Source organism: Lepidochelys kempii, chromosome 1 (genome assembly GCF_965140265.1).
Source record: "Lepidochelys kempii isolate rLepKem1 chromosome 1, rLepKem1.hap2, whole genome shotgun sequence".
Classification (NCBI taxonomy): Eukaryota; Metazoa; Chordata; order Testudines; family Cheloniidae; genus Lepidochelys; species Lepidochelys kempii.
In genome coordinates, this window is record NC_133256.1 from 249,846,829 (window position 1) to 249,863,825 (window position 16,997).

The 16,997-nt window shown below is 41.1% G+C and overlaps 1 protein-coding gene across 9 annotated transcripts in view; it reads right to left on the minus strand.

The window, feature by feature from the left end:
- Positions 1–5,531: 5,531 nt before the first annotated feature.
- The window catches only part of WASHC3 (WASH complex subunit 3), a 45,421-nt gene continuing 33,955 nt past the window's right edge, over positions 5,532–16,997 (minus strand). For 4 of the 9 annotated variants that reach the window (XM_073323255.1, XM_073323248.1, XM_073323266.1 and 1 more), the window contains 2 exons: positions 8,482–10,610; positions 5,532–5,953 (listed from right to left, as the gene is read on the minus strand). The gene's annotated coding sequence lies outside the window, so the exon portion shown is untranslated. The remainder of the gene's footprint in view (positions 5,954–8,481; positions 10,611–16,997) is intronic. The other 5 variants (XM_073323233.1, XM_073323222.1, XM_073323238.1 and 2 more) reach the window with 5 other exon arrangements.

Genomic DNA, 16,997 nt, shown 5'->3' on the forward strand with positions numbered 1-16,997 from the left:
ATAACAGAACTTAGCACAAAGTACTGTGAAGAACTATCATCCTACTTTGCTGTAAGTAGTCATGTTTGGAAGGCTTCTCAAACAGGATGGATTTGCTCCCTCCATATCAGCCAGTAAACAGTTTGCTTGCATTTGGTACATTAACTCTACAAGAAGTATTGGTCATGGCCCAAGAGTCTGACACATGCCACTCTTGGTTTGTGAAAAGGTCATGAGCAACCGGTGTCACTCATGACTGAAACAGCCAATGCCTCACTCAGAGAAGGAATCTTCCCTTCTACCTTCAAACACACAATAGAGGGACCAACACTGAAGAAGTTTACCCTGGATACATTGGATCTCGCCAACTGCCACCCACTATCCAATCTTTGATTTCTGAGCAAGCTCATAGAGAAGCTAGTCAAAGGTAAACTACAGACTCATTTAACTGAAGCCAGTGTCCTAGACATGACACAATCTGGATTCAGCCTATGACATGGGATGGAGACAGCGTTAGTGGCATTGGTGGATGATCTCCCACTGTTGATGGCTGGAGGGCAGATGTCCATTCTCATCCTCCTCAAACTGCAGCATTTGACACAGTCAATTATTAGAGACTGTTGTTCCACTAGAGAGAGGTGGCAGAGGTGCAGGGTTTGAGTACTTGCAGGAAGGATGCACCCAATGAGTAGTGATGCGAAATTGTGCCTTTGCCACCAGACCTCACTTGTTGAGTCCCACAAGGATCCATTCTCCCTCTGGTCCTATTCAAGAGCTACATGCAGCCACTAGATGAACTGCTAAGCTGACATGCAGTCAAGTGCCGGCAATATGCAGATGATATACAGCTCTACGTATCCTTCACTACATACAACTACACTACCACTAATACGGCCCAGTGGCTGGATGAGATCAGCTCATAAATAAAGAACAGCTGGTTGAAACTGAACAAGATGGAGAGATGCTGGTGGGCAAATGAAAACATTCTGAGGAGTTTGCAGCCCTGGTGCAGACTCCTTTGGTTGAAGGTACACACCCACAATTGGCCAATTCAGTCTGTAGTTTAGGATATGAGTGCTCCTGGGTTCTTCACTGACACTAAGCTCTTGCATAGCAGCATTTGCAAGTAACATTTTCTACCATCTCTATCTGGCAAAGGGACTCTGTCCCATCCTGGAGAATGATAACCTGGTTTCAAGTTATACATGCCTTTGTCACCTCCTGGCTGGATTATAGTAATGTAACATATCTGGGAGAACTTTCTCAAGAGCCAATATCAGCCTGTGGAACAAATGCCCGCAGGCACTAAAGACCATTACAATCGACCCCACCTTTCACTCCAATTGCAAGGTGTACTTCTTTGTTGGTGCTTTCTCCAATACAAACACAGAGCGGCATATGCATATTTTAAAAAAGCCTAACAAAACAAAATACATTACACTAGGGAGAGGAGGAGAGAAAGAATGTCAGATATTAGTCACAAGATTTTATACACTTACTGGAAGGCACTCAGATACTACAGTGATGTGGGCAGTATAAGACCTGTATAGAATAGAACTAGACATATTTTCTGGGAACTAGACAGCCATGCTTCTGGGTCTGATCCAAAGCCCATTCAAGTCAGTAAGAAACTATCTATGGACTTTGGATCAGGGCCGCACTCCTGACTATACATAAACCAAATTGAATCTCAGGTCTCCAGAGATGATAGGATTAACCACACTGTACATTCAAGATAGGAATGGCAATAGGCCTAATGGCAGAGCCCATTCTTTCTGAAACAAACACCTACTCTGAGCAGAAAACCAAGAACTAAAAAATTTTCTAGTTCAGATGTGCACGCACTTCAAAGCTTACGTGCATGCCTGTTTGTTTATTGTGTGTATCTTCTAGAGTAATACATAGCCTTACTTCAATAGGCAGCTTTGCATATGCACACAGACTAATGTATTATTGTAATACATATATCTCATGCAATGTATTGTATTTTCCTAATAAGACAAGTTAGTTTTTACATATTTGAATGATACAAAAGTAGGGTGAAAATCAGAAAAAACTGAATAATACTTTTTGTAAAACCCTGGAATTTTTTGGTACAAATTGTTTTAAACTGAATATGAAGGGGCTTAAGTATAATAAATAAAATAATAATAATACTTAGCTTAATTAATACTTATTATTAAATATAATAATACTTAGCTCTGATATAGCACATTTCATCTAGTTTCTCAAAGGAAGATGTCCTCTGAGCAGAGTTGGACCATAGGGCACCTCTAACACCAGCCAGTGCCTGGTGCCCAGCCCGTACAAGGGCTCTCACTATTCCTTCCACTGCTGGAACTGAATCAGGAGGAGCAACAGTGGAATTTTTTTTTAACAACAATCCTCATGTGGAATCCAGAGAGCCTCCTAGTCTAGAAAAGGCCTAAACTTCTGTAACTATAGCACCCGCATGGCACCAATCTGCAGGGTGGCTCTGGCCTGCTCTGATGGGCATCTGTTCCAAACCACCTGAAGTAAACATCCTCCCCCCACCCGAAAATCACAACAAATATAGGTGTCATAAACATACAGCTAAGGGTAGCATAAAATCCCTCCTTTACCTGTAAGAGGTTAAGAAGCTCAAATAACCTGGTTGGTACCTGACCAAAAGGACCAATAAGGAAAGGAAGGAAGATCCTTTCAAATCTGTGGGGGAAGGTTTTTTTGTGTGTCCTCTCTTGTTGTTCTCTCCAGAACAGACAGGACCAGGGCAGGAAAAACCATCTCCTAAAACCCTACCTGAAATAAGCATCCAAGATTACAAAAATTGTAAGTAATAGCAAGGAAATGCGTTAGCTTGTCTTTTGTTTTAGCTTGTGAATTTTCCCTATGTTAAGAGGGAGGTTTATTCCTGTTTTTTTGTAACTTTAAAGTTTTGCCTAGAGGGGAATCCTCTGTGTTTTAAATCTTATTACCCTGTAAAATTATCTTCCATCCTGATTTTACAGAGGTGCTTCTTTTACTTTTTCTTTACAATAAAGTTCTGTTTTTAAAAACCTGATTGGTTTTTAGTGTCCCAAAAACCCAAGGGTCTGGTCTGTGCTCACCTTGTTCACCTATTTGGTTAGTATATTATTCTCAAGCCTCCCCAGGAAAGGGGGTGAAGAGGCTTGGGAGGATATTTTGGGGAAACAGGAATTCTAAGTGGTCCTTTTCCTGAATCTTTGTCTAACTCACTTGGTGGTGCCAGCAATCCCGTCCAAGGACAACGAAGAATTTGTGCCTTGGGAAAGTTTTTAACCTAAGATGGTAGAAATAAGCTTAGGTGGTCTTTCATGAGGGTCTCCACATCTGTACCCTAGAGTTCAGAGTGGGGAGGGAACCCTGACATGGTGGCAGAGCAGTGGGATAATTTTGAACCAGAAGCACAGACCTTAGGATTTTAAAAAGAACACATTTTTTCTTTTGGCTGCTTGAAAGACAGGGAGGGTTTTTTTAAAAAAAAAAAAAAAAGGACACTTTTTTTTTTTTTTTTTTTTTTAAGTGAGAGCAGCTGGAGTTTTTTGTTTTCTTTGCCTGGAGGCAGAGTAGTTAAATCCTACAAGAAAATTCACAAGCTAAAACAAAGGATAAACTAACGCATTTCCTTGCTATTACTTACAATTTTTGTAATCTTGGACACTTATTTCAGGTAGGGTTTTAGAAGATGGTTTTTCCTGCCCTGGTCCCTCTCTATCCCGGACAAAACAAGAGAGCACAAAAAAAAACCCTTCCCCCAGAAATTTGAAAGGATCTTTTTCGCTTATTGGTCCTTTTGGTCAGGTGCCAACCAGGTTATTTGAGCTTCTTAACCCCTTATAGGTAAAGGAGGGATTTTATGCTACCCTTAGTTGTATGTTTATGACAATAGGGAAGGGAAATATTTATTTATAGGTGAATGGAGAAAAACAGCAGAGGGGAAAGACAGGGCGAGCAGTAAAATAGGGTTATATCAACATGAGGACCAATGGGCCCAGTGGTGTCGCACTATAAGAAAATAAATGCCGAGCACTCTGTCTAGACTCAGAGTTCAGGAACCCTGCACAGAGTTCCATTCAGGCAGTGAGTCGTGGGTGTTCCTGGTGTCTTTGGTGCCAGTAAACTTTCCCCAACAAATCCCTCTGGCCAGTGCTTAATTTGTAATGAAAGAAGTGTCAGGGATCAAGCAATTTTTTTACTTTCATAACTGACATGGCAACCCCAGAGGTGCCAGGGCTATGAACTGCCAAGCTGAGAGGTGCTGGGGCTGAGTCCTGGCAAAAATTAAGCATTCTCTCTGATGCCCTCTTCTGCAACTCTCCACAAAACCGTAGCACTACAACTTCCCCACTTTACTAGCTACAGCCTCCCTCCTTATTCCCAATGCAAGGTCACAAGCCCCTGTGCTCACAGTCCCATACAGTTGTGAGTGACAGTGATTTTAAGTCTAGCTCTGGTTTGTCCTTCCCAGGTGATTCTTCCTGGCACAGTGTTCCTCCTGGTTCCTGTCCTGGGATGTCCCTCATCAGCTGCTCTGTCCTTCCTGGTCTTCAGGTTGGCTCTTGGATGCTTTGTGACATGAGGGCCTGCTTGCTGTTGGCCCTCTTGTCTGGAGCTACAGACACCTACATACCCCTGTCCTCTCCCTCTCTTGACTCCTCTCCCCTGGAACAACCAGAATTTCCTCTGCCTAAGGATGTTTTAAAGAAGGCATGCTCTCTAAATCCCAAGGGATTATACTTCTATTGTAAAAACAGAAATTAAATAAAAATAGTTCTCAGATCTTCTTTGTCTATCATAAAGTAGCAAAATACGGCTCAAGGCCATTCCTTTACCCCGCCCCTACAGTTCCCCCTTGTTTTATCTGTGGCTCTTCCTTATTAGCTAGTCTGCAACATTTGCCCTGGTATCTTTCACCATCTGAACCCTTAGTCCAAGGCCTATATCCATTAATCTAACCATAACAAAGGAATGTCAATACTAAAAATAATATATACATTTTCCTCTGAAGATTTTATAGCACCTTTTGGTGTATTTTCTTAAAACCAAAAAACCTAAACCCCAGAAACCCACACATTTGTTTGTATTACCACTGAGAATCAGATCCTTATGTTTTTTTTCTGTGGAAAACTGTGCTCTGGCCTTAGAGCTTTGACACTAAGTTTTTATTTATGAGTCACTTGTACCCAAACCAGCAGCCTCTGGAACTGGAAGCTGTTAAATTAGGCCACATAAACAAAACAAAACTGGGAATTTAAAAAAATCTCTAAATAAGTTAGCTAGAAATAAAGGTCTGATCTTTACTTCTCACTGGAGCTTTATTACTAACAGGATATTGTTCCTTGCTGATTTTCAAACTCTGATGCCTTTTTCTTTTTAATTAGTTTTAGAGAGCTTGGCTGATGTATACAAATATCCAGTTCTGCAGAATTTTTATAACCTATTTGGGCAGTTTCTAGTTTGCTGGCATGCCTGCCCAGTTGTGACAGTTTTATACAGTAATATACTTGTTGTTTTGGTGCTCCTGTTAAAAGAGAGGACACCAAGCAAAATTTTGGGATAGTCCTCTCTTTATACAATCCCCCACACTTTTTAATGCAAATAATACACGTGATACAGTATAAAGGTTTTACCAACATGAGTTTGGAATGGCATGCATTACTCTCTTGGGGCTTTTCCATTCTATCCAGGTGTATGTAGATTCGTATGCCACATCCATCATCCTGGATTCTGAGCTCCTGTCTGTTTCACCAATCATGGTAGAGGCAGGGATAGAATCCAATTCTCCTGAGTGGCACTCAACTGCCTTAATCATAAGATCGTCTCTTTTACCACAGTCCCCTGCCTCATCCATGACACACCTTCCAACGTCTGCAACAAATGAGGAAGGGGTCCTACTGAAAACAGCCTCCATCACACAACCCTAATTCATCCTTGGAGCCGGTCCATTCTGTGCATTGACTGAAGCAGGGGTCTGTTGAAAAAAACCAGTATGTGATTTATGCCATTAAAGCCTAGAACATAATGTATTTGCATAAGTGGACTGCATTAAAGTTGAACAGGCAACCTTAATTCTGGCAATTCCTAACTTTTGATTGCTTGACTACGCAACTTAATAAACTATGTTCAAAGAAAGTTAATGTATATTTTCCAAGGTTTTAAAAAAGCAAACTGAAAAAACAAATTCCATGATGTGGCACCATATTGACACTCACATGGGTTATCAGGAAGGTTAGAACTTTTAAATCCAGCACATAGATCTCTGCTACTAGAGCTAATGGTTTAAAAGATAGTAGTAGTAAGTTATCATCTATGTGGACCTGAACTATGGGGGGGAATGGGGCACTTTCCCCAATGGGTTTCACAGACATTTGTTACCAGCAGAGGAATGGTGACATACTTGCAGAGCATGGAATAGAACCCAAGATTTTTGGATGTGCGCTCTACTGGGCACAGACTCTTCTGCCTGTTCCCCCTAAACTTGACCTCTTCTGCCCCATCCCCATTCCACTCCCATCTACAGTTCCTTATCCCAGCCCCATTCTCCTCTCCTCAGACTTATCTTAGTCCCCCGTCTCCTTTCCCAATAAGTTCGTTTCACCCTTTTGGACTCGCCACTCCAGTCCCACCCTGCTCTGAGTCCAAATTCCACACTTCCAGCTCCTTGCCTGATCTGTCTCATTCCCTGAGCCTCCAGTCATTGCCCCGCTCATATTCCCCTGATCCTCCCCTGTTCCCAGTTCAAGTCTCTTTGCCTAGCCTATGGCAGTTATCCCCCTGCACTCCAATTCCTTATCACACCTGCCTGCCCTGCCCACCTCTACCAGTTATCAGTTCCAGTCTCCTTGCCCAGCTGGTCTTAGCCTTCTCACCATACAAGTCTCCTCAGTTGCTCCCAGTCCTCTTTCTTCCACTGGCTTCCTGTCCCCCTATTTCCCTTCCAAGCTCTCAGTCTCCTTGCCCAAACAGTCCCAGTCTCCCCACATATACCAGTCCCAGTTTCCACCTCCACTCTGCTCTAGTCGCAGTCTACTCCTTCCCTCAGGCTCTATGTCCAAATCTATTCCCCACCTTCCCAGGTTCAGCTCTCGTTCCCCCCGCATCTGAATCAGGTAGCTTCCTCCTCCACTGCCTGGGCCCACCAGGGGGCTCATTGAGAGCACAAGAGAGAGAGGCCCCCTGCTCTCAGCTCTGGTGCCCAGCCCAAGCCTGGCCAGGAGCAGCCATTATAGGGAAAGCATGCCAAGTGCAGACTGACTGGGAAATGTAGCTGTGAAGCTCTAGTAAGTCTCTACTAAGCATATATGAGCTATGATTTTTCATAGGCTTATAACAGGGTCAAAATTGACTGGATTTTCCACAGGCAAGGCAAAAAGCCACATCCCTAATAGAAAGGTCACCTTCCTTCCAAATTTCAAGTGCCTGTCCCAAAGCATGCAGGTACCAAAGCTTCTCCAAAGAAAAATTATTTATTTTTTTACCATGGTCAGAACAACATATTCTCTAATCTAGCCCTTGAAAATGGCTGAACTGTTTTGACTGACATTTTCCAGAAAAAAATTCAGCCATCTTGTCCTAGAAAGTTTCAGACAAAATGGTTAAAGTTTGGCAATGTTATTAAAGCAAACAGGGTCTTGTAATGAGAAGTGTTAGCCAACCTTAATAGGTAGCATTACCAGCTCAGCCTATAATAATATTGTACTCACGTTTGTCCACTAAATGAGGCTTTAAAAAAAAAAAAAGCATTGCTAATAGCCTCAGTAACAGAATAAGTTTGCATAAAGATCTGCAAAATCAGTAACCCAGCCCCTCCAAACAATGAAACTTTAAGGCTGAGATAAAAAGCCACAAAAGTCAGGAAATTCACGAGTGAGGCTCCTCACTCTGACCCCTTCACAAGCATCCTGATCCATCGCTGTTCTCCCTCACCATTCCAAACTCTCTGTGCCTTTGCATAGTTCTGTTATGCTGGGGCTTTTCATTATATAAGCCCAACACACTGTTACCTACAAATTTGTGTGGGGCTCTTAGCTTCTTGAGCACAAGTCTGCAAATTATGTTAGCCTACTTATTATTACTACTAATTATGTTAGCGCCTCTAATTTAACAAAAGGGTAACAAGGTTGTGGCCTGCCCTAAAGGAATTGTCAGGGTGTTACCAGGAGGCTTGTCTCCGACTTGCAGAGGGTTCCCCAGAGCCAGCTAGTCTTGCTAACCCCTGAAAGGACATGGATACAGACTTCTGCTCAAGAATTGACACAAGCAGTAATTCTTTGAAAACAAAAGAATTATTTATTTTTTAAAAAAATGAGTGGTTCCAATGTATTTAATAAAGCAAGGGAGAATACATAAAACAGAGTAAAACGCGATAGAATTACATTTAAAGCATCATATACGTATAAGAAAAGCGGCGCACCAAAATAAAAGACAGATTATGTGGAATACTCCTATATCACATCTAGAGGATACAATAATGACAATGTAATTACATTTAAATATTACCATTCTGTGCGCGGTGATCAGCCAGTCGCAGAATGGGGTGGGGTAGACTTCACTCAAACACAGGCATCCAGCTTTATTGACAGAGACTCAATCATTCCTTAGTAATAGAAAAAAAAAACACAACAGACTTACACTCTTCCTTCTTCAATTCCCTCTGTTACGTCTGATGGGCCTTCTGTTCTGTCAGTAAGATGTTACACAAGCGGAAGATAAAGGTGGCACGCTGAACTGCAGCTGCTACTTCAGAAGCTGTGGTGGCGATGGTTGCTGGCTGCAGGTAGTTGCTTGGTTGTTACGGAAGCCATTGCTATGGTGACCTTCAGAGTTCTGCTGCTGCCTTTTCTGGAATCTTCTTAGGATGCTGCTGCAGTTGCTGCGGTTCTGGCCGCTTCTTGAGGCTTCTGATCTTCACAAACCCCCAAAACCACAACACTTAAGCCTGCTGGCGGTCAGCCTTGTATACTGGTTGCTCTCTCAAGGTCAGTTCATTAACAAATGAAATAAATAAAGGTTATTTCTTCCACCTCTCTCTGCCAAACCTGTCAGCCAAAGCCTCTACCGCCCCTGTTCTATATATTTTCCAGAGAGTTCCTCCCGATTGGCTGGAAGAGAGGGGAGTCCTGCCCAACCTTACACTACAAGGCTCTGCTCCCTGGCCTTAAAAACAAACAAACCTGTGTCCTGGAGTCCTCCCTACCCTCCAAATCCAACTCCTAATTCCTTGGGACCACTTCCTCTCTTCCACTACCAGGCCATTTCCTGGGCCTTTGTTCATTTCAGCCCCCTAGAACCGAGTCTTCTGGCCAGCTCTATTCTTACAGGGCCCATATGCCCCATTATAGTCTGAATCTGGTTTGGGTTGTATTAAATATTGACCAGATTATTAGTAAAATGAGGTTGCAGATTTCTTGATTCTACTTTGATGAGATGACTATAACATGCTTAATTTACAAATGATATTTTTCCTAATATAACAAACTATTAATATAATTGAAACTGCACAATGTCAATTAAAATTATTTTCAAGAAGCAAATCATTTGGGTCCCAATCCTGCGAGGATGCACTTAATCACATATTTTACTTTAAGCGCATACTAAATCCCAGCAATTGCTTAAGTCTTTTGCTGAATCAGGGCTCAGGTGCTGAATATTCTCAACCCTCATTGACTTCAATGAGAGCTGAGGGCATTCAGCATTGGTCCTGAGTAACTGCAGAAAAATAACATGTGTCACTAACAGCATACTTTCAAATGCTCTTAAGACAGAAGAAATTTTTGTTACTAATTTTCAGTCACTAGAAATGTTCTTGCTACTCGATCAAACTACCACCTAGTATGGTTAAAAACAAATCCTGCTGCATACTCAGTTTTGTTAATTCTTTGGCTTTTCCAAAAAAAAAAAAAAAGAAAAGAAAAAAAAAGTATACCCAGTAGATCCAAAACCGTATGTAGGTCACCGAGGTTGCACAAATGAAACCAAACAAAGCAAAATTATTCTTCTGTAAATAACATGTGGTTACCATTTGTTTACAATTTACTCCAGCTATGAAAGCAAGCTGAACATTTTGATGTGTTACAGCCATTTTGTAAAGAATGCAGATTATGGAAAGCACAGGCAGCATCTGCTAATTTAATGTCACCAGTATAGCTGAGCCTTGATACCCTACTTTTGTTATTTGCAAATAAATCAACTTTCTTTTAAATAATGCTGGGTGTACTTTGGAATTGCCATGGCCCAAGACTAATAGTTAATCATAGTGGATTGGTTTTGTACATTTTTGACTGCACTGGGGGCTATACCATTTTACACCAGCTGAGTTTCTGGTTCCACTGCAGTTATCAAAAATTTAAAAACTAATGAAAATAAGACAAAAACAAATGTAAAAATGTAACTAAAAAAGCACATCTGCACCCTGTTTTACTTCTTTATGAAATAAAGGCTTGAAGGTTTTCAGGGAAAGAGATCCCACTGAGGGGAGTTATTTGGGGTCATTGTAGACAACAGGTCATTTTCTTAGCATAAAGGATTTCACTCCTGGAATTATGCTAATTTACCTGGAGCATCAGAGGGGAGGGATTCCTTAGTAAGGGATTGTTGGAAAGAGGTGTGCAGAGGGAGTGTCTGATTGCCTGTGGAGGAGGGAGAGAAGACTGTTTCAGTGCCAAGTTTAAAATGTCATCTGTTTTCACTATAGTTCTATGTAACAAAAATAAAGTATGGTTGGATTTTTTTTTAAATGGGAAAGAATTTTTTCCCCATCTCTCTTATAATTCAAAAACAGCTGAAGGGATTTGTTTGGACTTAGAAAAACTGAACTAAAAAAGATAAATATTTTGGGAAGTTAGGTGTGTGAAAAGAGGGGTTTAGAACAGAAGCTTTTCTGAAACCTGCAGCAAGCACTAAGCCCCTCATTATATCTACTGAATTTCTATCCCTTCCCCCCTCACCTCTGCTGAAGCTTCAATCTAAGTGCTAATAAGAGAAACCAAACTCTGTGCTGCTCTGACGGCTAAGTGTCTTGCAATAAAAGTATATTGAACAAAATCCTTTCTGAAAATAGCAAAATACTGTACAAAATACATCTTGGAGTAGGACAATAAGTGGAGGATGATTAGCTAACATGAAAAAGGATTGGGCTCTCGTAAGGCAAGATACTGTATCAACAACACTGATGTCTTGTGGGTGAGAATTGCAGTACGTCTGGATAAAAGGCTGGAATTTAGAATGAATGGTAATGAGAATGCTAATGCCAAACCAGAAGGTGAACACAAGTTGCAATAAGAAAACTGACATTTTTAAATGCGTTCAGCTGCTTGGAAGTAATCTTTTCAATATGTTTGTAATTTGGTGAGCATGCCAGCCTCTTGTATACAATGTCTGTTCTATAAACTAAACTGAACATAGGTCAATGGTACTATGAGCCATTACCACTCTAATCAAAGAATATGCAGATAATGGCTGTTAACGATGGATCCCGGAGCTTCATCTCTTGCCACTGATAATGCCAGCATTAGTCTGGGGTAAACAATCTAGCATTGCTCAAGGGTTCTTGGCAAAGTCCTCCAATGTCATCCTCTGGCACTCACTGAATCACGGCACTGAACAAATAGCACAGGATGCAGCAACTGAGGAAAGCAGAAACTCTTTCAGTGTTCTTCCACTCTCCCCCGTGCCACACTCCTCTTCTTGTTAAACAGACGCACTGGATACAGCAAAGACCACATGTTCATTTGGAAAGCAGGGGGATATATGATCTACAACTGGTTAAAACATTAACTGTGCATGTTTAGTTTCCTACATCAAGGAAAGATTCCTATTGGTTCTCAAAACTAGTATAAACTTGAGACTTTACTTTGAGAACATAACTAAGCATTTGGGAAGACTCATGGTGGGAATAAGGCATAAAGTTGTTGGAGAATGAAGTAAACAAACTATTCGAGAGCACACATGTGAAAGCAGAGAGGAAGAATGCATCCTTTGCTAGATTTATCATTTATGATAGGTCTTCTAAAACATTCCATAGCATCTCTCTTGGCAGTAGTGTGATGGTAGGATCATTCAATACTCAGTTTCTCACTGTGCTGCAAAATTTCATGTGACCATGTGGTAAAGCCACTGTTACTACAGAGCTGCTGATACAGAAAAGTTTATACGAGTTATGATTTATTCAGACCAGATTTTGATAAACAAGACCAAGTACTAATCCATATGTATGTACAAAAATATTTGATCTCCATCTCTTCCTCTCTGTGTACTGTTTTTCCATTCATTTTCTTCGCTTTATAAGCCTGCAATTCTCCAATAAGAGGCTGCTTCCAAGATCATGAACCATTTTACTAGGGCTTTTGGCTTCACAGACATAGAGAAAGATATATTCAGGAAGAAAAAAGGACCATCAAGCTAAACAAAACAGCACATATCCTCAGATGGAGTGTATTACAACTTCCAACTAAAAGTTCCTCTGTCATTTATATAGAGAAAGGGCAGAACAGCAAAGATCCATACTTTCCCCAAGTGTGAGGATGTTCAGATATGAAGTTAAAAAAAAACACCTTAAACTAAATATACAGTTGTCCTGATGAATTTTGTCCATACTCACGGTCTAGTTTTGGATTTAAATTAGAGCAGTATTTTTAAATAGTGGTTTAAGCCAGTAGTTCTCAGTACATGTACCCCTAGTGGTACACAGAGGTCTTCCAGGGGGACATCAACTCATTTAGACATTTGCTACATACAAAGCACTAGCAAAGTCAGTACAAATTAAAATTTCATACAGTCAATGACTTGTTTATACTTCTCTATATACTACACACTGAAATGTAAGTACAATATTTACACTCCAATTGACTTATTTTTTAATTATATGGTAAAAATGAGAAAGTCAGCCATTTTTCAGCAATTGTGTGCTGTGACACTTTTGTATTTCCATGTCTGATTTTGTAAGCAAGTAGGTTTTAAGTGAGGTGAAATTTGGGATGATGCGCAAGATAAATCAGACTCCTAAAAGGGGTACAGTAGTCTGGAAAGTTTGAATGCCACTGGTTTAAGTGACTATTCTTAAATCATGAATGTACAGAGTTGGTTGAGAATGTCTCAACTTCCAGTTTTAGTTCTGTCACTCACACTCCAAGTAGTCAGACAAATTACTTCACCTCTCTGCTGCAGTTTCCCTATCAACAAAATAACTTACATATCCTCCTTAAAGGAATATTTTATTAGTTAGAGGGATTGGATATTTATACAAACATCAAGAATATCCAGAGGTATAACAGTTAATGCAAAAGAATTTGGAAAGGCTGAAGCCCTCATACTTCAGGGTTTAAATTAATCTCTTTTAGGGATTAGGATGAGACCTTCATATGCAGGGCACCTTCCTCTGAAGCACCTTTTCTGAAATATCCAGTGTTGTCCACTGTCAGGCAAGATATTGGATTAGGTGGACCACGTTTGATCCAGTATGGCAATTCCTAAGTTCCTATATAGTGCTTTGAACATATAAAGCACTACATACATGTTAAGTATTAATAGCACGATATTTTAGACATGAGACATGAGACCTGCAATCAAAATCCCAAATTTGGTGGAAATAAGTAAAAGAACCATGTGTACATTGTTCTGCAGATAAAGCTATATACAGAAATTCCAAGATGAATTTGGAGGCTAGATTCCAGATGAAACTTAAGCCTGTGATTTACTTTACAATGCTCTGCCATGCCATCACTATAAAAAGCAAAACTGATTTCAGTAAACGTACTAGACTGCAAAGGAGTGTTGATGCTGATCCTAGTGACCAAGTATTATATTGCCTATGAAGTTCTTATTACTTCATTGACAAAGCAGCAGACCATGAAGTGAAGTGAAGAACTATTTATTTCATTTATTCACAAAACGGGAAAAAAATCCCCAGAGAGCATGGTTATCTTTTCCTTTCATTAGGCACTGACTGTAAAACTCAACTGCAGCAATGGGATTTTCCCGGCCTGATATCCAGAACAAACAAGTCAGTCAGCGATAGAAACATATTAAAAGGGGCAACTGCACAAAGGTTAAAATGTTGCTGTGAGCTTGAAGCATCTCATATCAGTGCGTAACTAAGTATCCCTATCCTTGCACCCGTCACCAGATATTTAAAAATCAAAAACAAATAATGTCAGCTTGCAAGAAGGACCATGAAACTTCTTTTCAATCTGCAGCTGATCAGGGGAATTGAGTGGAAGGACAGCCCAGTGGTTTGGGTGCTAGACTAGGACTTTGGGAGACCCAGGTTCAATTTGCTGATCTGCCATAGACTTCCTATATGACCTTGAGCAAGCCACTAAGTACAGATGGGGAACTGAGGCACACTAGGGATAACAACACTTACTTACCTCACAGGGATGTTGTGAAGATAAATAATAAAGATTGGGATCACTCAGATATTGCAGCAATGGAGGTTTTGTAAGTACCTTGAAGAGTTATTCCAGCTATAAACTGAAATAGCCCTCAGGCCTGTAAAATGTAGCATTGCCCTACATAGAAATTTAAAAATATCTAAGACTTGGCTGCAGAAAGGTGTATTTTTATCTGAATGTCTTTCACCTCATTTATTCTCTACTGCATCTTTTAGCAATAAATTGCTTTAAAAAGAAGTTGCCAGCAGCAGGCTTACCTGGAAAGCTGGCCTTTCTGTTGAATGAAACATTATGTGAAACTAGCATGGACCCAAGATGAACCACTCTCTCGCACTGTTTTGCATTGCACAGAATAACAGAAATATCAGGGTTGGAAGGGACCTCAGAAGGTCATCTAGTCCAACCCCCTGCTCAAAGCAGGACCAATCCCCAACTAAATCATCCCAGCCAGGGCTTTGTCAAGCCTGACCTTGAAAACTTCTAAGGAGGGAGATTCTACCACCTCCCTAGGTAACCCATTCCAGGGCTTCACCACCCTCCTAGTGAAAAAGCTTTTCCTAACATCCAACCTAAACCGCCCCCACTGCAACTTGAGACCATTACTCCTTGTTCTGTCATCTGGTACCACTGAGAACAGTCTAGATCCATCCTCTTTGGAACCCCCCTTCACGTAGTTGAAAGCAGCTATCAAATCCCCCCTCATTCTTCTCTTCTGCAGACTAAACAATCCCAGCTCCCTCAGCCTCTCCTCATAAGTCATGTGCTCCAGCCCCCTAATAATTTTTGTTGCCCTTCACTGGACTCTTTCCAATTTTTCCACATCCTTCTTGTAGTGTGGGGCCCAAAACTGGACACAGTACTCTAGATGAGGCCTCACCAATGTCGTATGGGGGAATGATCACGTCCCTCAATCTGCTGGCAATGCTCCTACTTATACAGCCCAAAATGGCGTTAGCCTTCTTGGCAACAAGGACACACTGTTGACTCATATCCAGCTTCTCGTCCACTGTAACCCCTAGGTCCTTTTCTGCAGAACTGCTGCCTAGCCACTCGGTCCCTAGTCTGTAGCAGTGCATGGGATTCTTCCGTCCTAAGTGCAGGACTCTGCACTTGTCCTTGTTGAACCTCATCAGAACTCTTTTGACCCAATCCTCTAATTTGTCTAGGTCCCTCTGTATCCTATCCCTACCTTCCACCATATCTACAACTCCTCCCAGTTTAGTGTCATCTGCAAACTTGCTGAGGGTGCAATCCACGCCATCCTCCAGATCATTAAAGAAGATATTGAACAAAACCAGCCCCAGGACCGACCCTTGGGGCACTCTGTTTGATACTGGCTGCCAACTAGACATGGAGAAGACAGTGAATGCTTACTGAATGGAATAGGTTTAGCCTGCAGGAAGCGTTTAAGGACAAACCAGAGTTAGAACCAGGTAACTAGAGGATTCTTGGATAGGAAAGAGGGCTGGGAAAACAATTTTGAAACTATCTAGTCCAAACCAATCTCCCATACTTAGTACTCATTGTTTCAGCAGGTGCACTGTGCTTCCCTTCCCCTTCCTGGCAGAGTCACAGCCCCTCCCTCAGCAAGGAGATGGTAGTAGCATGCAGATGAAGTTGAGGCTGGAGGCCAGGTGGGAACAGCACATTCCTGACACCACAGGAGCAGGATTATGATTGGCAGCTCAGGTAATTCAGGTGGAGAGGGCAAGACTTCACATATTCAACAGAGGATCTAAAGAGGTTGAGCAGGGGAGAGGGGGAATCTCTCACTGAAGCTAAGAGGGACGGGATCGTTATTTCAGCTTCTACACTTCAGTTTAAAACCAACAGGCATGTTTAGGATTTTCAAGGTTAAGTTATATTTCCACTGAAGTAGGAACAATAACTGAAGTGCAGATGGCAGCAAGATTTGTGTAAACCATACAAAAGAACTGACCTCTCCCCCTGCGCAGAAATGGTACCCGAAAAAGCCAAATGATTCCAGCATGCCCAATAGCAAATGCTAGTTATGGTCACATAAAAGCTTCCATTTAAGGCTTGTCAGTTGTAAGTGTCTGAAATGCCACCATTAAAAACAAACATTTTAATCCATGTTTTTTTAAGTAAATGAAGAAATTCAGCTGTTCGATTATTAGTGACCAGAGAAAAAATCGTTTAGTTTAAAATGGACTCAATTCACATTAATTTAAAAGTGGCATTACAAAAACAAATTAAAACAACCTCTGAATGGTCTTGCTAAATTCTTCTTGAGGAATAATCTCTGCTATATCTGAGTTACATATGTTGTATCTTATGTTTGGTGAGTAACAATTTTAAAAAGATTATCCACTAACCCCACCCTTTAGGTGACCCTTTATGTGAGCAAGGTCAGAACAATCTGCCAAAGATATGGTGGATTCCCCATCATTGAAAATTTTTAAATCAAGATTTAGAAATACAGCCAAAGATCTGTTCTAGGAATTATTTTGGGAAAGTTCTATGGCCTGTGTTACACAAGGGGTCCAACCAGATGATCACAATGGTCTCTTCTGGCCTTGGAATCCATAAGAAGAGACAAGGTTCTGCAAAGCAGTTTCTCTTGCCAGGGCTTAACAACATGAAGTTGCCCTTGATAGGAGCCCA